This window comes from Silene latifolia, chromosome 1, assembly GCF_048544455.1.
Source record: "Silene latifolia isolate original U9 population chromosome 1, ASM4854445v1, whole genome shotgun sequence".
NCBI lineage: Eukaryota > Viridiplantae > Streptophyta > Magnoliopsida > Caryophyllales > Caryophyllaceae > Silene > Silene latifolia.
Window position 1 is genome coordinate 133,139,673 of NC_133526.1, and position 24,783 is coordinate 133,164,455.

The window sequence follows — 24,783 nt, forward strand, 5'->3', positions numbered from 1 at the left end:
GAGGGACCACCGTGTTTCAGTAGTGGCAGTAGTGATGGCCATTGGTGGTCATGGGGTGGTGTAAGAAGAAGAGTGTCCAAATTGTGTTGGTTTGTGTCGGGTTTTCGGGGGTCTATTTCGGGCGTGAGCATAGGGGTTGTAGGGGATGGTTGGGCTGGTGGTTAAGGGTCACTGAGATGCACCGTGGTGCGGGCTATTGTGTGCCAGGACTAGGTGGTACTTATGCTGGCGAAGGGTGTCGTGGAAAGCGGGTTATGGTAGGTGATGAACACGGTTTATAACCGTAATTGTGGGGATGTTGTTGGTCGTTTTCACGGGATTGTATATGATTGGGCAATGGGTTTGTTCCATTTATTTGTTAAGTTTTTTTATTTAATTATTGAGACGGGTTTTACATAATAATTCATATGGGAAATAATTAATATAATTAAATTATAATCGAATAAATTAATATAAGAAATTGAATAACGAGTAAATAATTAAATTATAATATTTATGTTAGGTAACGATTTGTGAAGAATTTATAATCAGGTTCGTGTGCTTTATTATTGGATCACTTGAGCTGCTTAATTAGATATTGCTTGCCAGGTAGGATAACTACTCAACTGGCTGTTGTTATCATATTTTACATGAGTATTTATGGCTGGTAGTATACTTGTTATATCATTATGGTTGAGTATTGTGGATTATATCCGGCTAATAATTAGTATTGTTCGTTGCATTCATATAAGTATGGCATTTGCATTAGTTATCAGATTTATTCTAGCAGACATTACTTACAGTAATGTATAGTGGTTATCAGATTTATTCTGGCAGACGATTATAATTGTGAATTCTCGAGGAAGGCTCCAGGCTGGTTCTGCAGACCGTATGGTGGATAATTATCAACTGTGTGTTGAGGCAGACATTACTTTATAGTAATGTAGTGTGTTTTCTCACCTTCGGGTTGAGGCTGCCCCGGCCAGGGATTGGCGGGATGAATAGTGTTGCGAGTGATGAACTCGGCTGAATGGTTCTATTAAGTCATATCATGCATATTCGTGTTGTTATTGTCATCTATTAATGTTAGTTATTCTACTCAACCTCGTTGTTAACCGTGTATTCGTGAACACCTGTGATGAACCATAATGGGGAGCAGATTTGACAGGTACTAAAGATTAGTTGACTTGGGAGCTATGGGATGCGTGAGGACTTGGCCAGTCTAACTAGAAGGCTAGACCACATAGATTATTAGTCACTTTACTTATTTCGTTGCGAGTTGTATCTTATTTAAATTAAGTTTAGTTGGTTAATTTGTAATAAACATGTAATCGCTAAATTTTATCTAAAGTACTTTGGTTTGTTGTACTTTGTTATTCACTACCTCGGGAAACCGAGAAGGTAACAGTCTCATTTACTTGGGAATGTCTTGCTAAAGGCTTCTAAATAAATGGGGGTGTTACAAAGTGGTATTAGAGCAAAACGATCCTCGGGCCTAACCAATGATAATAATGAACATAGGATGTGTCTAAATAAAATGAACCCCGGGTAGAAACTGTTAGGAGCCCCTCTTAGTACGGTTAGGAAAGGGCGCTTAATTCGTACCTTGGCCCTTCCAGTTTTGAACCGGTTACCTTGAGAGATATTACAGTGTGGGGTAATTTAAAATGAATATTGTTTATTTTGTCTTGGAAGTTTTGTTGCCTTGTTTGAATATTGTTTTCATTGATGATTGCGGTTATGGGGACGTAACCTTGCTTTTACGGAGAAGGGATGTGATATGATTTTTAAGCATTAGTATATGCGTGTGGATATGAGAAAAGTATGTGGGCATGTATGTGGGAGGTGTAATTATGACTAACATGTGAAGTATTACGGAAATTGCATGGAATTGTGAAGAATGTGACTTGGTTGATTTCTCATAATTTTATCTTTGATTGCTTTGGCTGCCATTTACTGCCTATTTAATATCCTTGCATGAAAGTTTTTATGTGTGATAGCCTTATCAGTTAGCTTTCATATGCAGCTGGTTTCATGCTTAAATAATATACGGGTCAGGATTAATAAATAATTTAGTGGACAATGGTCAGACAAGTTGCTGTAAAATTTCTGTTACGACCAAATATTGTATAAAATGTATTATAAATTGACCTTATGAGTTTTTTACTTGATTCTTTATCTCATGAATTGTTAACTCTCTGTATTTTTTAAAAAGTATAAGTTCTTAAGAAGTAATTATGTTATTAATGATTTTTGGATGTTGTAAGATGTTTTTCTTATCCTTGAAAATGTAAGTTGTGCTAAAAGTTCTACAGAATTATTTCTTATTTCTTTCACCTTGGCATTTTGATGTTGTAAATTTTGTGAAGTAGAACAACATGTCTAGTGATATGCGGAATGTGTTACCCTACGCCTATATATATATATTGCATCCATGTTTAAGTTAGATTTCATTGGTAAGAAATAAACGCGCAAGTAATAAATCTAAATTAATTCAAAGGTTGTAGTTATTTAATTTCCGTTTAGTAACTTTTATTATATCATCAATCAATATTATGTTGGAAATAATAGTTGTCTTGTGTTACAATGTATATTAAACACAATGTATATTACATGTTTCGTGATGTTACAACAAATGATTTGTTTATTCCTATTGCTTGATATTCCGAACTTCGAGGACGAAGTTTATTTTTAGGGGGAAGGAATGTGAAACTATAAATGTTTGGGTTATTATTGTGACGTCTTGTGATAGGATTGGTGTGGTTGATAACCGTAAATGGATAATTGTGTTATCATAAGTTGGATGGTGCTCAGTTATGTGGATGTTTATAAGTGTTGTGGTAGTAGTTATGGGCGAACTTCGGGACGCAGTTCATTTTAAGGGGGGAAGACTGTAATACCCCGTATTTTTATAATAATTTATATGAATAATTTATGCAATTCAAATAATTAATTAATGGCATTTCTAATAATAGTTGCAAATAAGACGTTAATTAAACAATCAAGTAAGTAAGCAAGTCGGGAATTGGGCTTAGCTAATAATAAGGCCTTCGGTGGTGTGAAATAAGATTTGGGCTGTTTATATTAGGCCTATAATGAGTAGTAGTCGAGATTTGAAGCGGGATTTAATAATAAAATAATAAGTATTTTAATAATTTGGTAATTCCTAATATTAATTGGAATAAGGCAATAGTTTCCTAATTGGCCTCATATACTCTCTAAATTTAGATTATAAATACCATGATATCTGAAAATAATTCACAAAGAAAGAAGGAGGAGATTGAAGAGACGGAAGGAGTGATTAGCGATAAAAGGTAAGACCGTCTTATAAAAAATGTATTGCTTTTATAATTGTTATAACTCATAAGCTAGACCACCGTTTGACGAACTAAGACAGTCACCATGACCGTGGAACACCAGAGTTTGATAGGACCCATCGTTGACCACCGTTGACCATCGGGAATAGGAGTTTGAAGGGGTTGTTGTATGGGTGGTTGCATATGTGGTTTATACGGTTTTGAACCCTAATCTTGGACTCGCCTGACCTTGGCTTGGTAGGGTAGGGTCGTGGTGATTAGTCGACCCCTTAGGGGTAGTCGTGGGTGGTTGTTGCTGGTGTTTTGCGCGGTGGTTGCCTGAATTACGATCTAGGGAAGTTTGTGGTTTAAACACGATGGAACCATTTAATACTCACTGTCTTGAACTGGTTATTGTGCGAATGGGACCGGGTGTTTGGGTCGTCCAGGTTGGATGTGTCAGGGAGGTTGAAGGTGGTGGTTTGTGGTGGTGGTGGTCGGAATAGCGAGAATTAGGGGAGGAGTGTGATTGTGTCGCTGCTGCTATTTATGGTGGTGTTTGTGGAGGTTGCAGTGGGTCGAGGGGATTGAGGGACCACCGAGTTCCAGTGGTAGCAGTGGTGGTGGCCACCGGTGGTCGTTGGGTGGTGTAAGGAGGAGAGTGTGGAAATTGTGTTGGTTTGTGTCGGGTTTCCGGGGGTCTGTTTTGGGCGTGAGCATAGGTGTTGAAGGGGATGGTTCGGCTGGTGGTTAATGGCCGTCGAGATGCGCCGTGGTGCGATCTATGGTGTGGCAGAACTGGGTGGTACTTATGGTGGCCAGAGGTGTTGTGGAAAGCGGGTTATGGTGAGGCGAGGAACACGGTTTAGAACCGTGATTGTGGGGATGTTATTGGTCGTTTTCACGAGATTGTGTGTGGTTGGGCAATGGGTTTGTTCCATTTATTTGTTAAGTTTTTTATTTAATTATTGAGATGGGTTTTACGTAATAATTAATATAATTAAATTATAATCGAATAAATTAATATAATGAATTGAATAATGAGTAAATAATTAAATTATAATATTTATGTTAGGTGACGATTTGTGAAGAATTTATAATCGGGTTCGTGTGCTTTATTATTGGATCACTTGAGCTGCTTAATTGGATATTGCTTGCCAGGTAGGATAACTACTCAACTGGCTGTTGTTATCATATTTCACATGAGTATATATGGCTGGTAGTGTACTTGTTATGTCATTATGGTTGAGTATTGTAGATTATATCCGGCTGATTATTAGTATTGTTCGTTGCATTCATATAAGAATGGCATTTGCATTAGTTATCATATTTATTCTAACAGACATTACTTATAGTAATGTATAGTGGTTATCAGATTTATTCTGGCAGACGATTATAATCGTGAATTCTCGAGGCAGGCCCCTGGCTGGTTCTGCAGACCGTCTGGTGGATATTTATCAATTGTTTGTTGAGGCAGACATTACTTTATAGTAATGTAGTGTGTTTTCTCACCTTCGAGTTGAGGTTGCCCCGACCAGGGGTTGGCGGGATGAATAGTGTTGCGAGTGATGAACTCGGCTGAATGGTTCTATTAAGTCATATCATGCATATTCGTGTTATTATTGTCATCTATTGTTGTTAGTTATTCTACTCAACCTCGTGGTTGACCGTGTATTCGTGAACACCTGTGATGAACCGTAATGGGGAGCAGATTTGACAGGTACTAAAGATTAGCTGACTTAGGAGCTATGGGATGCGCGAGGACTTGGCCTGTAACACCCCCATATTTAGAGGAGCCTTAACTAGACCTTCCTTAGCATATAAGGGCATTACCATCTCGGTCGCCCGAGGATAGTAATAATCAAATGTCGATAAGAGAACTATTATGTTATATACAAGTGATTTAAAACCAACAAACGATATAAAAGATACAACTCAAAGGCTACTCTCTAATGCTATCAAATCTCGTGAAGACTCATCCCGGCCCGGACTCCAGCTATCAACAACATCAACACCTGCTAAGACCGACTGCTCACCATAAGGGATCACGGCAGACACATAACAAAAAAAATAACCACACAAGGTCAGTACTGAGATAAGACACGACAATATCAACCACAACTATCAACACAATACAATGCTATCAATCTCACACACAATCACACTATTCCAACCAACCTCTGTTACTGACTGTCCACTGGACCAGCCCTGCCAGTGGGGGACCGCAGCCGTACCCACCAAATCCCCGCTCATCATATCGAGCGATAATCCGGTCCATTAATGTGCACATCCCCTCCCGCGGCGGGTTCCACGGAGGGCGAAACTAGGGCGTGAAGCCACTCCCACAAGTGACCCCACTCAGCCGAGGAAGCGACTCGCGAACCAGAGACAAATAATACACAGACAGCTGCGACGCAACAACCAACAAACTGTATGTACTAACCAACTACAGCATATACGCTGCCACACAACGCCATCACAACACAACAACAATGATACGATAATCGACACACTAGACTATCCACAGAAACTGAGTAGGCGAACCTACCTTTAAGCAACTGCAACTAATCCATGCCAACACATGACATATCCAGCAATCAAGCAACGCCTATAACCACAACACAATCATCTATTACTACCAAGCAAACCCTAACTGCAAAGATGAGGATAGTGATGATGATTATGACATACCTATAAGGAGAAACCCGGCAAAAGACCGCTACTCCACTCAAGTGACGCTCTCCTAAGGCACAAGGATCTTCAAAAGGCTTCCACGGAGGTTTTATGGTGAAGGGAAGGGAAAGAGGCGACCAAAGGATATGAGGAATGAGGCGGAAATGATTTGCGGATTTAACAAAACGCGATTAAAAACTCTCGCTGAAAACTAGATACTCGATCGAGTACCCCACATACTCGATCGAGTGACCCCCTACTCGATCGAGTAACCTCGCTACTCGATCGAGTAACCTCGCTACTCGATCGAGTAGCCTTTACTCTATCGAGTACCACACCTAACACGTAACCCAAGATAGTTTTGGCACGCACTTCTATGAACTTTTCCCGCTCCCAAGGTCAGTCAACGCTGGTCAAAGGGTCTCTAAAAGGCCGGGTATTACAGTCTTCCCCCCTTAAAAAGAACTTCGTCCCCGAAGTTCAACTCACCTATCTCAACGCACAAGACACGGGAGAAACACGACATCACCATTCTTCCTACTCAAGTCATTACTCCCCGGAAATACCATCCCCCCACGTCATCATCATCACTGTCTAACGCACTAATTATATCGACTCTTACAACTATCATACAAACATTATCATCATCAACTGTCACTCTATATGTATACTTCAACTTTTACAAGCTATCATATATAAAACATCAATCTCGCAATACGAACCAACACAAACAACGATCACCTATCATATGGTAACAACTATCAACCCGAAACATATTTCATATCAACTTCATGTTGCACCACTAATATCACCATGTTACTCAACAACGCGATTCTATTACGACCCATTGCACCATAACTATCTTTTAATGACCGTCCTTTTAAAACATACTATCATATCCACTTCAAAGCATGAATTACTCAACAAACTAAGGTAATTAAACAACAAAACATTATAAACGAATAACAACAAAACTTCAAAATCAGCCTTTTTATTTTGCGACATTACTCTTCCCCTCTAAAAAGGAACTTCGTCCCCGTAGTTCACCACCAAAATTACCACACATATTACCTATTACTTGCATCGTAACATAAATTAGAACTATATTATTTATTATGGACATTACTCACTAAGCGTATACTCGTTAAATTGGAAATCATACACAAACCACCGGAATAACTAGCCGTCATCGATAAAGCATGTTAATATCGTATGCACAATTGTATGAGAAGATGTAACTTCGATGAATAGATAGTAATATGGCGGATGTAATATTAAAGCAACAAGAAACCATCACCACTTCACCACTTGTTACCAATATGTATATAAAACTCAAGCACGACTTCTAACATATGAAATTAACGGTTCAAAGGTGTTACTACGCACTAATAACCACGTTAAACATCAAACTTGCAATTATAAAACAATTGAACACTTTTAATTTTTGAAAACCTCCTGTAACAGTGCTACTCGATCTAGTATGTAGAGGTACTCGATCGAGTGCCCCGCTACTCGATCGAGTGTCTTGGCTACTCGATCGAGTAGCCCAGAGATCAGAATGCTTTATTTTTTTCTCTCCTGCAGCAACTCGATAGAGGATGGGGTACTCTGTCGAGTACCTACAGGCCAAAAGCTTGGAAAACCTGTCATAAACCAACACATTTATACATAGCCGTCACATAACTTGAGTCGAGATGACTTCCCGACCCCCAAAATCAATCCTACAACAATGTCAACTAGCAAATCCGGCCTTATGGCCAACAATACAAGTCCATAAACAAAGTTTCGACGAAAACAACTACCAATATCTAATAACACTACAAACATCTACTACCAACAACCATAAACAAAGATAGAAACAAGGAGCATCACTCCTGCTGCTGCTGCTGCTGCTGCTGCTCAACCATCACCTCATCACCACCACCACCGCCTCCAGACGTACCCGCTCCCGATTACCCAAAACCCGCATCACCTCCTGCTCCGGCTCCCGGACTCACGTACCATGGGGTCAAGCCACCGTAAGCAAAGGACTTAGGTGTCCCCCACGTCTACTGATCCACCCCGTAGGAGTGGAAAACCCCACTTTAGTCCCCAACTCCACTCCACCAAACCGGATGCGGTCCCTCGGTCCATATCCCCTGAGTGTACGCCATCTCGTGCATATTCCTGAGTGTCAAAGTAGATGACACTCTCTCCGCCAAGTAGCTAGATCGCGTCTCCGGGGTGTCGAGGTAAGGGTAGCACGGAAAAGGATGCTGCTGCTGTGGTGCTACCGGCCGTGTCCTAGTATCCGAGGTCCTCTCCCTCACTCGACGGGGTCCTCTCCCCAACCTGGGCCTCTCCACCACTACCGCCGCATTCTCACCCTTCTTCGGCTCAGGCATCACCTCGAAAATCGTGTCGTCGATGAGGTAGGTCTGCAACTGGCGAGGTCTATCAACATCCTCCTCCTCCTCCTCCTCATCGGAGTCCACATCCACAACCGCCGGCTCCAAAGGCTCCGTCAGTGGGAGGTGCTCAGGAGCTGGAATCTTCATCCAACTCATGCCCCACACCCTCCAAGCAAGGCTGCCATCAGCTAAAGTTCTCAACCACTTCAGGTCGAGATAATAGTCACGTTCCATAGTAGGCACCGGGGTGGCCAGAGGCACATACTCCGAAGAAGCCTCAAAAGAGGTTAGCTTTTCAGCTAACCGAGTGGCGATAGCGCCACAACTCAAGTATCGGGAAGAGGCATTAGCCATCAAAGCAAGTCTAGCACAGACGATGGAAGGAGCATTAAAGACCACTTTCCTGGCCCACTCCGGGTTGAGGTAAGACATCAGAAGCAACACCTCATGATTGTTCAGTTTACTGATATCTGGTATATCATAGAGGAGGTTCGAAAGAGAACGGAGAAAGACCCTCAAGGTAACATGCTGAACGTCATTAATCAACATGTTACTTGAGGTGGGAGCTGGCTTTCCAGTCAGGGAAGGCATTAGGCGGCAGACACCGCACTCAGCAGGAATATCAGTGATAGGATCCTTGGGAGGCTTGGCCAACCCAAGGTGAGAAGCGAAAAGATACATAGTCAACAGAAAACTGGTGTTCATCAACCTAAACTCAACGGTTTGGGCAGCGGGGTCATAGCTAAAGGAGCTCATAAACTCCAAGGTAAGAAAAGGGTAGGAATGTTTCCTCAGCCTATACAAACCCGTAAGGCCCAAAGTCTCAAATATGTGACGGACATCCGTCTCTATTTCCAAATCCTCCAACAGTGTAGTATCTATACACCTCGTCAACCTCATTTTGCGTTTTTGCAAAACTACAAAGCGCTCTCTCTATTTGAAATCTACAAACACAACAGAAGAGTACTCCGGAACTGCGGGTACCACGGGTCCACTCCCTTCCCCAATCTCAGGTTGTGTAACCCTTCCCCGTTTACTGTGAGGGTTCCTACGTTCGGTCTCGGCATCTGTTTCAGCATACGACTTAAGCAACTTGCATAAACATGTAAAGCATATACTTCACGCAATTGGATATTACATTCTCAGCTAGGTACATAAATTCCCCAACAAGTTCGACATGTGAAGCACATAATTCATGCCATTAAACTTTGAATGCTCAGCTAGGTACACACATTCACCAACAGTTTCCCCAATTGATATATAACTTCAGTTTATAGCAAATCATAAACAATGGTTGTGACAAGTTTATCATGGAAAAACACACATACCCAACCAATTCTAACATCCTAGCATGATTCTAATGTTACTCCATACACACTCCTAACATCATGTGAGGCATTAGTACAAGCACATGGAAAAGTATTATAGGACATCTCATCATCACCTTCAATATTAGAAACAAATAACTCAATTAAACTTGTCAGACGGTCTCTACAACTGTAACTATTTTGACATATTCTTCATCAATTATCATCACTACTATCATATTGAAGTTCAACCTTTACTTAAGTAGTCATATCAACACAAAATTTCAAATATAAATTACGAATTTCCATTTGGAGCACTTTTAAGACGGAGTTTTAAGGCAACTTTTTAAGGTGAAAATCATCAAAATTCATTCTCCAATATGATATAAACAAGGTATAGTACTCAATTTCATCATCTAATCAATGTAAAACACCCAAAATCGATTTTGATTTTTGTAAACCCTTGAAATTTCGGCTTCAATTTGGCAATTTCTAGCCTATTTTACAGCAATTAATCACCAACAATCAAGGAAAGAAGGCATGTGAATCATATTACAACAATTAAAAGCAATAATCTATCCATATGAATCGAAAATTTTCAGATTCCACCTTCATTCTAACAAATTTAAAGCAATAAAACATGTAAATAGAGGAGAAATCATACCTTAATTAAAATAGGGAAAGTAAAAGAACGAAAATTAATAAGCAATTACCCAAATAATCACCCACAACACAAGAAGAGAGGAGAGTTTGAGAGGAATTTAGGCTTAGGGTTCGAAGTCAAGAAGAAAGAATAAGAAGAATAGAAAGAATAGGGGTTTTAAGAAACCCATAAGAATCACTGTACAGTAACCTACTCGATCGAGTAGGCGCTATTTCGTCGAGTATCTGCAGAAATGTTTCCACATCCCGACGTCATAGCTTACTAATTAGATCGAGTGAGGTCTACTCGGTCTAGTAAGCACTCGCACTCGGTCAAGTATGGTTAAGTACTCGGTCAGAAGTGCGAAGTAAATCGAAGATTCCTGCAAAAACAACATCGCATGTCGATTCCAAACTAAGTTCGGAATTCGGCACTAATTATCACACTCGTTCACGCATTACCATTATTACTCAAGCATACCATATCGTCACAACAAATAAGGTTTATGTCACCTTACGCTACACAAATTACCCAACTCGGTTTACCTGTTACCGAGTCGTTCTTAAGCATAATCACGTCACCATACCATACTTAAACTTGTCTTAACACATTACTACCAAACTCGTGTTCACAACAACATAAAACATATAATTAACATTAATTCATTCTTTCACATATCATACAAATGCATACTCTTCATAACAAATTAATCTATCATGTTGCAACTCATCTTACATAAACAGATTGTTACGCAGCGGAAAAATTTCAACCAATAACAAGGCATATACGCATTACTATATGCTATGTTTCATATTATAACTCAACAATTCTATAACTATTATCATTGTAATTGCGGTAAGGTTTATAAACTCGTATATAACTACCGTTATCATCAACTTATAGCAAACACCAACATGTTCACTCTTCTATTATAGCACACCCATTCACATTTCCACACATTACTATCGAATAAACTTTTGTCACGTATCTCGAAATCACCGTACAAGCTCACTAATTCCACCAATGATTACCATGCACGGCCCAAATACAACTATCACCCCCTATTAACTCTAACAAAGACTCAACCACAGGTAACTCCGACATAATTAACATACACATCACACATATATGCACGGACTCCACATTCCCATACCATGTGACTGGCTTAAGTATCATGGGGCCAAGATTTTGAAATGAGGGCGCCTACTCACCCAAAATCTAGCATCAGCTGGGGCTCCCATTACACATACACCAGGTTCATTTTATTAGACTCACTACGTTCATTATTTTCATTTGTTACATGTCGCTCTGATACCACTTTGTAACACCCCCATATTCAGAGGAGCCTTAACTAGGCCTTCCTTAGCATATAAGGGCATTACCATCTCGGTCGCCCGAGGATAGTAATAATCAAATGTCGATAAGAGAACTATTATGTTATATACAAGTGATTTAAAACTAACAAACGATATAAAAGATACAACTCAAAGGATAATCTCTAATGCTATCAAATCTCGTGAAGACTCATCCCTGCCCGGACTCCAGCTATCAACAACATCAACACCTGCTAAGACCGACTACTCACCATAAGGGATCACGACAGACACATAACAAACAAAACAACCACACAAGGTCAGTACTGAGATAAGACACGACAATATCAACCACAACTATCAACACAATACAATGCTATCAGTCTCACACACAATCACACTATTCCAACCAACCTCTATCACTGACTGTCCACTGGACCAGCCCTGCCAGTGGGGGACCGCATCCGTACCCACCAAATCCCCGCTCATCATATCGAGCAATAACCCTGTCCATTAATGTGCACATCCCCTCCCGCGGCGGGTTCCACGGAGGGCGAAACTAGGGCGTGAAGCCACTCCCGCAAGTGACCCTACTCAGCCGAGGACGCGCCTCGCGAACCAGAGACAAACAATACACAGACAGGTGCGACGCAACAACCAACAAACTATATGTACTAACCAACTACAGCATATACGCTGCCACACAACGCCATCACAACACAACAACAATGATATGATAATTGACACACTATACTATCCACAGAAACTGAGTAGGCGAACCTACCTTTAAGCAACTGCAACCAATCCATGCCAACACATGACATATCCAGCAATCAAGCAACGCCTATAACCACAACACAATCATCTATTACTACCAACCAAACCCTAACTGCAAAGATGAGGATAGTGATGATGATTATGACATACCTATAAGGAGAAACCCGGCAAAAGACCGCTACCCGACTCAAGTGACGCTCTCCTAAGGCACAATGATCTTCAAAAGGTTTCCATGGAGGTTTTATGGTGAAGGGAAGGGAAATAGGCGACCAAAGGATAGGAGGAATAAGGCGGAAATGATTTGCGGATTTAACAAAACGCGATTAAAAACCCTCGCTGAAAACTAGATACTCGATCGAGTGACCCCCTACTCGATCGAGTGACCTCGCTACTCGATCGAGTAGCCTCTACTCTATCGAGTACCACACCTAACACGTAACCCAAGATAGTTTTGGCAAGCACTTCTAAGAACTATTCCCGCTCCCAAGGTCAGTCAGCGCTGGTCAAAGGGTCTCTAAAAGGGCGGGTATTACATGGCCAGTCTACCTAGAAGGTTAGACCACATAGATTATTAGTCACTTTATTTATTTCCGCTGCGAGTTGTAGCTTATTTTATATTAAGTCTGTGTTTAATTTGTAATAAACATGTAATCACTAAATTCTATCTAAAATACTTTCGTTTGTAGTACTTTGTTATTCAATACCTCGGGAAACCGAGATGGTAATGGTCTCATTTACTTGGGAATGTCTTGTTAAAGGCTCCTAAATAAATGGGGGTGTTACAGAGTGCTTAAATGATAGGATGCATCACCATTTTGTCAAGCCCCATCTTGCCTTGCAAGAAGGAATCTTACCTCATAGATGTCTTGTTGAGAGTTGAAGGGGCGGAGTGAGACCCGATAATTGTCTCACATCGGATAGTAGTATTAATAAAGGTCATAGTTTTAGTCACCTCTCTACTCGGGACGAGCAAAGGTTCGGTTTGGGGATATTTGATGTGACTCGTATTTACGGACATTTAGTCCCCGAACTAGCCTTATTCCTAAGCTTTCTTGTATGTATTAAGGTCGTTTCTTATCTTTAGCTTCCTACTTTGCATATTCTTTGAGGTTTTGTGTCCTTGGTAGGAGAGGAATGCTAACCTTTCATATATGGAGGAATATCGAGCTAAATGGATAGCTACTAACGACCTAGCAACAAAAAAGAGACAAATATTAAAGGCCTAGGTCAATAAATCAAGTAGAATGAGCAATGATGAAGACCGCCACGGCCCCTCAATGATCCCCACGGATCTTGAGGCAGTCACGAGAAGAGGAAGCCAAGCTGACCGATGATTCGGGCATCCTGAGTTTAGCCCGAGCATCCTGAAGAGCGACTCGGGCGTCCCAAGGCTAAGCCCGAGCATCCCACACGCAGGACGGGCGTTTCCCTATGCAGTATGAAGGTCGTGGGGCTCCTTAAGGACTTGCAAGGCTCTAATCTTCATCTTAGGGTATTAATCGTCATTTAAGCCCTTAGTTAACCTAACTTGTACTTAGTATAAATACCCCATTGTACTACAAGTTAGGGATCAAGCTATTTTACTACTTCTTAATCAAGTTTATTAGTATTAATCAAGTTTTATTAAACAATTCAATCTTAATCACATCTTAATCTTTCCTTAATTATTCAAGTGTTCTTAGATTTAGTTGGGTAATTTAAAGACTATTTGAGTTTATTGGGTAATTGACAACTCTCCATCATTCATTAAGTTTTTTTCTATTATTCTTTGCATATTATTTGCATCATCCTAAGTTGGTAAAAATTCCTTTTACCCTTTGCTTAATTATTGATTATTACTTTACTCCTTCATCATGTTTAGCCTTGTTAATATGATTGACACCCTTATTAGCATGTTTTCCATGATCATGAGTGAGTAGTCTCCTAGCTAGGGTTAGTGGGGGAATTATGGGAATTAATCATGGGGTAGATCCATACTTAATATAATATGTTTTCATATGAATGCTCGCTTGTTGTAATTTCAACTTATGCACATACTATGCTTGATGAAATGCTTGATTGACAACCTAGGATGATTTTCTTATCCTTTCAACAAGACTTGTAAGATATAAGCCAACTCAAGCCTTGTTAGACCATGTATTAGTTGAATAGGAAGAAACTAAGTCGACTTGTAGGTGCTGTAAATTCTTGACCGACTCGGCTCCGAGACCCAAATCTTCCTAGGAATTGTAAAATATAAACTAACTCGATTACATTACAACAATAATTTGCTTGCATCTATGTAGACTTGTTTTAATGATCTTCACCATGATTCCCCTATAACCCCATGACACCCTAGTGTTTTTAATCAATTGTTTACAAACCCCATTTACTTGCTTTGCTTTGCTTTCATCTATTTACATTTCTTTTGTTAAATTAGTCTAGATTGCAAACCTCAAACTTAACCCAAATTGTGACATCCTAAGACATAACTCTCTACAACCGATAAATTAATACAATACCCGTCCCTTGGGATCCGACCTTTACTCACCACTCTACTAAGAGTAGTTTGTTAAGTTTATAAATAGTGTTTGATAGGGAGAATAGATGACGATTTGACCTCCATCAGTAATGCTCCCGCCACATTTCAACGTTGCATGATGAGTGTCTTTTCCGACTACCTAGAAACCATAATGGAAGTATTTATGGAATACTTTAGTGTCTATGGGAAAGATTTTGAGTAATGTTTGCATAATTTCTCACTTGTCTTGAAAAAATGTGAGGATGTTAGCCTTGTTTTATATTGAGAGAAGTGTTACTTCATGGTCAATGAAGGCATTGTCTTAGGTGATTTGATTTCGGAAAAGGGCATCGAGGTCGATAAAGCTAAAGTTGACGTGATAGAGAAATTGCCACCACCCGTGAATGTCAAACGGGTGCAGAGTTTTCTCGGTCATGCGGGGTTTTGCCAACGATTCATAAAAGATTTTTCCAAAATTGCATAACCCCTTACTCAACTTTTACTTAAAGATGCCCAATTCCAATTTACTAATAAGTGTGTTGAGTCCTTTGATAGGATTAATGAAGCTCTAATTTCGGCACCGATTATTCAACCACCAAATTGGGAGTTGCCTTTCGAGATAATGTGTGAAGCAAGCAACGACGCCGTTGGCGCGATTCTTGGCCAACGGATTGGGAAAGCTTTAAATGTCATATACTATATAAGCAAAACCCTTGATGCTACACAAGTCAACTATGATACCACGGAAAAGGAACTTCTTGTTATAGTGTATGCTTTGGATAAGTTCCGCTCCTACCTACTTGGATCCAAAGTGATAGTATTCTCGGACCACCGTGCTCTTAGACACCTCTTGGTAAAGAAAGAATCGAAACCACGCTTGTTGAGGTGGATATTGTTGCTTTAAGAATTTGACTTAGAGATAAGAGACAAGAAAAGGGCCGAGTATGTAGTTGCAGTTCACTTGTCAAGGATTCGGTTTGACGACAATGGAGAAGATACACCGATTAAAGATTCCTTTCTCCATGATATTCTAATGGCCATCTACACACAACTCGAGCAACACACCACACCATGGTTTTCTGATTTTGCAAATTACCTTGTAGCAGGAGTTATTCCCCCGAACTTGAACTACAATCAACGGAAGAGATTCCTATTTGAAGCGAAGAGGTATTTTTGGGATGATCCCAATCTCTACAACGCATGTACTGATGGTCTATACCGAAAGTATGTACCACAATGGGAAGTTCAAGGAGTTTTGGAGGGTTGCCACCCATACCCATATGGAGGACATCATGGAGCAAGATAGAGAATTGCCAAAGTCCTATAATCGGGCTTCTATTGGCCCACCATGTTCGAAGATGCTAGAGAGTTCATCCTTCATTTTGACCCTTGCCAAAGAAGCGGGAACATATCTTGGAGAAATGAGATACCACAACGAGGCATATTGGAAGTTGAAATCTTCGATATTTGGGGAATTGATTACCAAGGCCCCTTTGTATCGTCCCAAGGTAACAAATACATTCTAGTTGCCATTGGTTACGTATTAAAATGGGTAGAAGCAATTGCTACTCCAACCGACAATGCAAAGACGGTAACCAAGCTCTTAAGAAAAGTGATATTTCCATGGTTTGGAGTCCCTAGAGCTATCATTAGTGATGGTGAGACACACTTCCATGAGAAGAAACTTGAATCTCTCTTGACAAAGTATGGAGTTCAACATAGAACCGGCTTGGGATATCATCCCAAAACAACTGGCCAAGTCGAGGTTTCCAATAGAGATCAAGCAAATTCATGAGAAAGTAGTTAACAAGACTCGTACGAATTGGAGCATGAAACTTGATGACACTCTTTGGGCTTATAAGGCGGTCTATAGGACCCCCATAGGAGCTTCCCCTTACAAGTTAGTCTATGAAAAGGCTTGCCACTTTCCAATTGAGTTAGAACATAAGGCCTTTTGGATAATCAAAGCGCTCAATCTTTATCTCAAACTAAGTGGAGAAAAGAGGATACTACAAATGATACGTGCATTATATATAGTCATTTTTGGCTTTTTTATGCACGTATTTCTATGCTATTATCGTAGTTTTATGCTACGAAATGCCCCGAATATGCTACTTTGGTTTGTTTTGTTCTATTTGCAGAAATGGACAAGAAAGTAATGAAATCGAGCCTTTTACCATCCGTTTAGCATGTATTTGGAGGAAGAGTGAATTTGGAGTGGGAATGTAGCTCTCTTGAGGTGCGCAAAGAAGTAAGATAGCTAGGCGAGCAAAGGAAGAACTTCAAATTGCTATTGCCTATTTTTAAGAGCCATATCTCGAGTTATACAATTGATATTCATATGATTTTAATTGTAGATGAAAGTTTGTCCTCTTAGCTTTCCAACGCCACCGGAAACGCCCTGTTTGCCCAAGTAACGAGAAATGGCAGTCGTTTGAATTTCAGTGCGCGAAGCAGGAATTGTGCGCTGGAACGTACTCGATCAAGTAAAATTGTGTTCGATCGACTCCTTTTTCTACTAGATCGAGTAGTTGTATTTTAGGGGTTACTCGATCGAGTAGATTTTCTACTCGATCGAGTGGTTTGAGCTTAATTTTACTCGATCGAGTGATATAAAGTTACTCGATCGAGTGGTTTTGTCTTTCATGGGCTTTAATTAGTCCGTGAACTTATAATTAGCTTATAGACTTAGTATTTTTCTATTTAAGCTCGATTAATTAGGTTATTAGGCATCTAATCTATTATCTTATCATTCATCTTTCACTGTAAACACGACGTTGCTTTTTCTCTACTGTAACTTTTGCTTTAGGATTATTTCTCGCTCGGATTTAGTGTTCTTTACGCCGGATTCTCGCGATTGTAATCTCTTTCTCTTCCTTTAATATTAATCTTTCATTTGTTTACTTTAATTCTCTTGTTTAGCTCTCTTAATTTATCCCCTAATCTCTTTTATGCGATTTAATTATAATTTCATTATGTTATTTATTAATTATTTCATCATTATTAGTCTTGACAATATTGATTATATGAGTAGCTAATTTATTTCATGTTAGGATTAGGGGATCTACGGTAGAATTGTGATGATGTAGTAAATAGGTTAGATGAATTAATTGTGAGACCCTGTCACCATAGCAATATAACTGTATTTACCGAATTAGTTGAGTGTACGCTTCTGAGTCACCTTTTTAATCTGGTTACATTTAATACTGGATCGGAAGATTGGACTAAATAGACCTGCTATGAACAGTAGACTACCCTGACGAGGACGAAATTTAAGTTAGTGGGAATCTAACGTAGAAAGTGGACCGGAAGGACCTTTTCAGTATCCGTCTCACAGTAATTTGTCTAAGCTATTTACAGTTGAGTCACTGAACTACCGTAGTGAACCGAAATCCTGACATACCTTCTTTATCTGATCACTTTTGTCACATTTTCTTGCTTTATCGCTCTTTCCCTATTTATCTTCCCCTTAAACCTTTAGAAGTTTAGAAAATCAAATACAAAACCCCCCAATTGTGACATAGATAGACAGACTACAGATAGATACCTTCCCTCCCTGTGGAGATCGACCCTACTTGCTGCTAGCTTCTGTTAGTTGTATTTAGGTAATATTTTTGGTACAGAAACGACCGTATCAAATTTTGGCGCCGTTGCCGGGGAAGCAATTGGCTTGTTTATCTGTTTATTTTCGTCTATTTCTAGCCTCAAGGGATTTATTCCTTGAGGCAGTTTTATCTTTTTCTTTAGTGCTGTTTTGATAGGTCTACAGGTCTATTAGACAGATTTCAGAGAAAGATTATCGAAGAGAAGACTTGAGTACCTTCGATTCTTTAGCCAAGATGACGTCCGTCTCCCAACTTATAGCCCGTTTTGAAGCTCCAGCCGTCAAAACTTCCAATTGGGAGAGGAAAAAGTCTTGGGGTTATGGAAGTCACCAAAGTTTTGCTCCTCCTATACCGGTGCCACCACAACCACTGCGACAACAAGGTCTTCAACAGCCTTGCTATGCTAACCCACCGCAACACACTCCTCCTACTGAAAAGAACGATGGGTTCGAGAAATTGCTCCCAATTGCAAATATCTTGGTTTCAAGTGTGGAAAAATCCAAGGCTCAAGACATCCGTCTTGAGAAGTTGCAGGCCCAAGTCAATGGGTTGATAAAAAAAGTTAAGCTTGCTGAACTGAAGTCAATGATAGGGGAATTTGCACTAACAACGCAGAAGTCCCATACGGAAAAGGACATCCGTATAAAGAAGCTACAGTTTCAGATCGATCAATTAGTTGCTGGGGAAGAACAGTATGAGATGGTGTATGCAGTCCATACCAAGAGTATTCCATTGTCCGTTGATGCTGGTACTGTTCACGTAGTTTGTACTGATGCCTGTGCTGAAATGAGCATTAAATTCGATCATGACATCTCGAGTACTCAATCGAACATTACGGAGGGAATACCATTCGATCGACCTCCTGATGATGGTCGATCAAGAAAATGTGTTGAGAAAGCGTTTGATCGAAAGGAAATAAGTGATCGACCAGTCCATATAGCCTCGAAAACTATTCAATCGTCACCCATGCCTATCCTGAATGACGATATGGAGTAGAGTACGGTCAAAGCCTATCTTATACAAGTTCCTTTTCCACGAAGGTTGTTGCCACACCGCGGATTCCTGGATCTTATACGGGTTCTTAATGTTGGTGGGCATTATAATGAGCTTATGGCCCAGGTACCCACTTATGCTAAATTTATTAAGCAAACTTTATGTTGCGAGAGGGATGCTAGTGTTATTGAGACTGTAGCTATGACTGAAGAGTGTAGCGCACTTCTTCAGACTAGGACCCCTTCTAAGTTGTCTGACCCAGGTAGTTTTTCCATACCATGTCATATAGGGACCCAATTAACCGACAATGCTTTATGTGACCTCGGCGCTAGTGTCAGTGTGTTACCTTTGTCTCTTGCTAAGAGATTAGGTTTGACTAAGTTTAAGCATACTAGCATTACTGTACAGATGGCCGACCGTTCTTTATCATGGCCTACAGGAGTTTTGGATGTTGTACCTGTCAGGATAGGGAAATTCTTTATTCCTGTTGATTTTGTTGTTTTAGATATACCCGAAGACCATCACACTCCCATTATTTTGGGAAGACCATTTTTGCGCACTTATGGTGCGATTATAGATGTCGGGGCTAAGACACTTACTTTTCAGGTAGGAGGTGAGGATTTGGTTTTTACCAAGTCTAGTGCGCGTAGGGTGTTGGAGCTTGTGTCCTCCAGTTAGTGCGGATAACGTCATTGCACATACACTTGTACGGACAAGTGGGAGCTTGTTGGGGTTAGTGTCCTTAACAGTTAGTGCAAGGACTTATAAATCTCTAAAAGGATCAAAGGGCATACTTTCGGTATTATTATCAGTTGATCCACGTTTATCAATAACGGTTGGCTTGCTAGATAAGTTTGACGTTATTGTCATACAGATGGCGGTGATCAACTGGTCCCTAAAAGTCACACCTATAGGATACGTTTGAGAGATGTGACGGTATGAAAATACAGTCATGTAGATGCCAAATTTGACTAACCAGTTAGTCCGAGTTATTTGACTAGTAATTAGTCAAAATGTGATGTTGAGATATTATATTTAATACGGATTAAATAAAATGGGCTAAGGCGAATTAAACAGTTAATTCGTAAATTAAATATAAACGATTATATTTAATTAATGTATATTGAGTAAATTATAAAATATCGTCTTTGTCGGACATGTATTAATACTTCAACTAACCCGTGTTATTAGTTGATGTTTTAATAGCCGATAACCGATGACGATTTATAAAAACCGCGTCGTATACATTTTAGCGGGATTGGTCGGGCCACGAGTTAAAAGAAGGAGGAAGTGAAAGCCCACTCCCTCCCCTAGGCTCTCGGTTTGGCCGAACCAAACAAAAGGAGAGACTCCCTCTCCTTTTGACCTAGCGATTTTCATTTACAGAAAAACTAGGGTTTTGGAGATCATTTCTCTCTGAAACCTAGATCTCACATCGAAAAACCTCACAAGAGCTTTCTCAATATTGCAAGTCAATTAGAAAGCATTTCTAGCACACGGGCATTTCTCAGACGATCTTGGGTGCAACAATTAGGAGGAGGTCTACTTTGATCTCTCATTGCCGAATTGCACTAGGACCGGAGGTTATTTCTAATGCTTTATTGTCTTTCTCATGTTTTCGTTTTATGACTATAATCACGTATTAAATTTGCGTTATAATCCTTAAATTTAAAGGGTCTTATACGGATATAACCCTACAAGTGGTATCAGAGCGAGGCCACGTAAATTTTCTATGTGTTTTTCATTAAACGGAATTGGATTGATAATTTTTGCTTGAAAACCGTGAGGCAGCAAGTTTTTTTTTTTTTGATCTCGAAAAATTTTGGTTGCTGCGATTTTTCCTTGTCTCGAAAACCGTGTCCAGTTTACACGGCTGAAATTTTTAAACCGTGACATGTCTTACACGGTTATTTCATCTTGTTTTTCAATTTGTTATTATGCATATTGTTGTTTTATACGGAGATTATAACAATATGTCAAGTTTTGTCAAATTGTAAAATTGTTTTGATGCGGTTTTGATCAAAATTGCAGTAGGTTTTGTTTTGTCAAACTTTTTCACGAGGGTTTTAAGTTTTTCCAGAAATTTTTGTACTCGATCGAGCATGTTTTTAATCGATCGAGTGGTTTTTCTGTCTTGTTTTTACTCGATCGAGTCCTTGCTGCACTCGATCGACCACTTTTAAAACCCCACTGCTCGATCGAGAAGTCCTCGTACTCGATCGAGCAGTATTGCTGATAAAAGTCCTCGATCGACTACCAGTTCTGTCGATCGAGTACTTCCTGACTAGCATACCTCTCGATCGACTAGCAGTTCAGTCGATCGAGCCCTTTAGTTCCTCGATCGAGCACTTTTTTCCCTGGATCGAGGGATTTTGTTTTGGCAGCTTTGAATTTTACTCTTTTTGTCTAAAAAATTCTCTTTTGGCCATAAAATGTACATTATACGGATATTGTACACTCGCTATGATTGTGAAACGGTTCACACACGTACCATTAAGTTATTTTAAAGCGTATTTAAAGTAACGGATTGTATTTGATTAAAATTAAATTGATAGAAGCGGTTTTATCACATGAATTTTAATCATTAAAAGGTGGTTTGGATATATTTAACATAATGACGGAATTATGTCACGAATGAATTTGTTTTTAGTTGATGCATATTTATTTATCGTTAATTTTGAATGCTTGTGAATGCCTTTTTATTACGTATTTAATTTTACAATCAGTTGTAACTTAGTGTGGCCTTAGTAGAACGTGTTACCGTAATGAAGGAACACGGTCTTGGTTGTATTTTGAGATCTCGTATCTCCGTTTTGGATTTTTCACTTGTAATTACAGTTTTTTAATTAGAATGTAAATAGGTTTATATTTTGTAATTTTAATTGTAATTTTTGAGAAGACCGGATGCTCACTCCCGCTACATGGATCAAGATGGAACATCAAGACAAGCTTCTCGGGTCCAACGGTGGATTCCAAAGTTGTTTTATGTTCTTTTTATTAGGATAGGCCACACTAGGAATTTTTATTTACGTATTGCATTCATTTATTTATTTTATCATATCGATTATGTGCATCATATTCCGCCTAAAAACTAAACCACCTAATTATTGCATGAAAACTGACACATATAGAGGTCACGAGTTAGTTTTCTTTGACATTCTTATGTCACATGATTTTAAGCCATCACCCAAATAAATTCATTCACGCAGACGCTAGTTATTCGTTCACTTAAAATGAATTATAATTTTGTTGATGGGATCTTCCTCGTATAAACCAAAATTGAGAACGGTCTTTATAGGTGAAACTCCAATGAGTCCCTTCTTCGTCGGTAGGCATAATATGACCCCTTCTACGTCGGGTAAGTTGGAACCGATTGACCTATTTTATCTCAACACTATGGTCACTCGTACGATCCTGTGATTATGGTGGACTATAGATAGGATTTACGGAAATCTATCGACCAAGAGTTCTTACGGAAGAATTAGCTAAATAGTTGGCTTATCAATTTACAGAAATTGAGTCTTGGGATCACTTGTATCATTCTTGAGGGAGATCAATTATGCAAGTGCGAGAGTCTACATGTTAAAATGAATTTTAAAATAGACTTAAATCACCTCGATGAGTTGCTTATTTCGTTCTTGTTTTTCTTTCTTTTTCAGTGTAGATCACGAACTTTTAAACTGCTAATAACCAATGGCTGGTTCTACTGATAACCCAATGCCAAGTGCCACATTGGACCGCGAGTCCTGGCTTCGGATCTTCATGAATCAGATGAATCAGTCTACTCGACTGAAGAATGATGGATCAAACTTCGCGGACTGGGAGGCGGCATTACGGAATGCTGCCGCCGGCCGACGGGAAGCTCAAATATCTATTAGAGCCCATCCCGCAAACCCAGGTCCCACGGCTAGAGTCTTGAAATCACCAAGTTTAATGATTTATGTATGGAAGCGGGTGCGATTAAAAACGTACTCATTTTTGCAATGGAACCCAATTTGCAGAAACGCTTCATAGCCCATGGTGCAAACAAGATTTTCACCACGCTCACTAAGGAATTCTCGAAAGCACCGAGAATCGTGACCTATGAGCATACCACTCGCTTCTTTGATGCGAGACTCCAGAAGGGCCAACCGGTTAGCCCACACATTCTCGGCATGATTGAGAATGTCGAGAAGTCGAGACCTTTAATTGTAACATCAGCGAGAACATTGTTATCGACCGCATGCTTCATTCACTCCACGATGGTTTTTCGCAATTTAGAGCGAATTACTATATGAATGATTTGAAGAAAACCCCACATGAACTGCACTCCCTTCTCGTACCGACCGAGAAGGACATGAAGTTCAGTGGGAGCTTGAAACAGGATGTTCTCGTTGTGTCAAACAAAGGGAAAGGTAAGGGCAAAGCTCGAGCAAACCTAGCGAGAGGCAAACCGAAGTTCAAGAAGTCGGGTTCGGGTAAGAGTGGGCCTGGTGAGTCGAGTACCTCATCGTGCACGACAAAGAGCAAGAATGAAAACATGGAGTGCCATCATTGCGACAAGACTCGGGCATTGGAGGCGTACATGTCCTGTTTATCATGAGGACTTAAAGGCAGGTCGTGTTAAACCCGTTGGTATGTCTTCTCTCTCTTCTACTTTTATTCATATGATTGAGATTAACCACGCAAGTTACGGAACTTGGGTACTTGATACTGGTTGTGGTTCTCATCTGTGTAATCATGTGCGGGGGCTCCGAAACATCGAACCCCTCGTAAAGGGTGAGGTGGACCTGCGTGTTGGGAATGGAGCAAGAGTGGCTGCCATCTCAAAGGGGACATATGTGATCCAGCTTCCTAGCGGATTTGAGTTGTCATTATATGACTGCTATTATGTACCTAGTCTTTCGAAAAACATTATTTCAGGTTTCGCACTTGATAAACTTGGTTTTTCATTTGTAATAGAAAATAATACTTGCATTTTCTCATTACACGATATGATTTACTGACAAGGCGCTCTCCATGAACGGAATTTATGTTTTAGATCGGACCACCGAAATATTACACGTAATGAATAAAAAGTTAAAGGTTGGTGACAAAGATCAAACATATCTATGGCACTGCCGTATGGGACACATTAATGAGAAACGCGTAAAACAGCTCATCAAGCATGGAGCTATCTCGGCCTTTGATTTTCAATCATTTGGCACGTGTGAATCATGTCTCATCGGTAAGATGACTCGGATTTCCTTCAAAGGTGTTGGAATGCGCGCTGCTGACCTATTAGGGCTCATACACACGGATGTATGTGGTCCTATGTCAATCACCGCA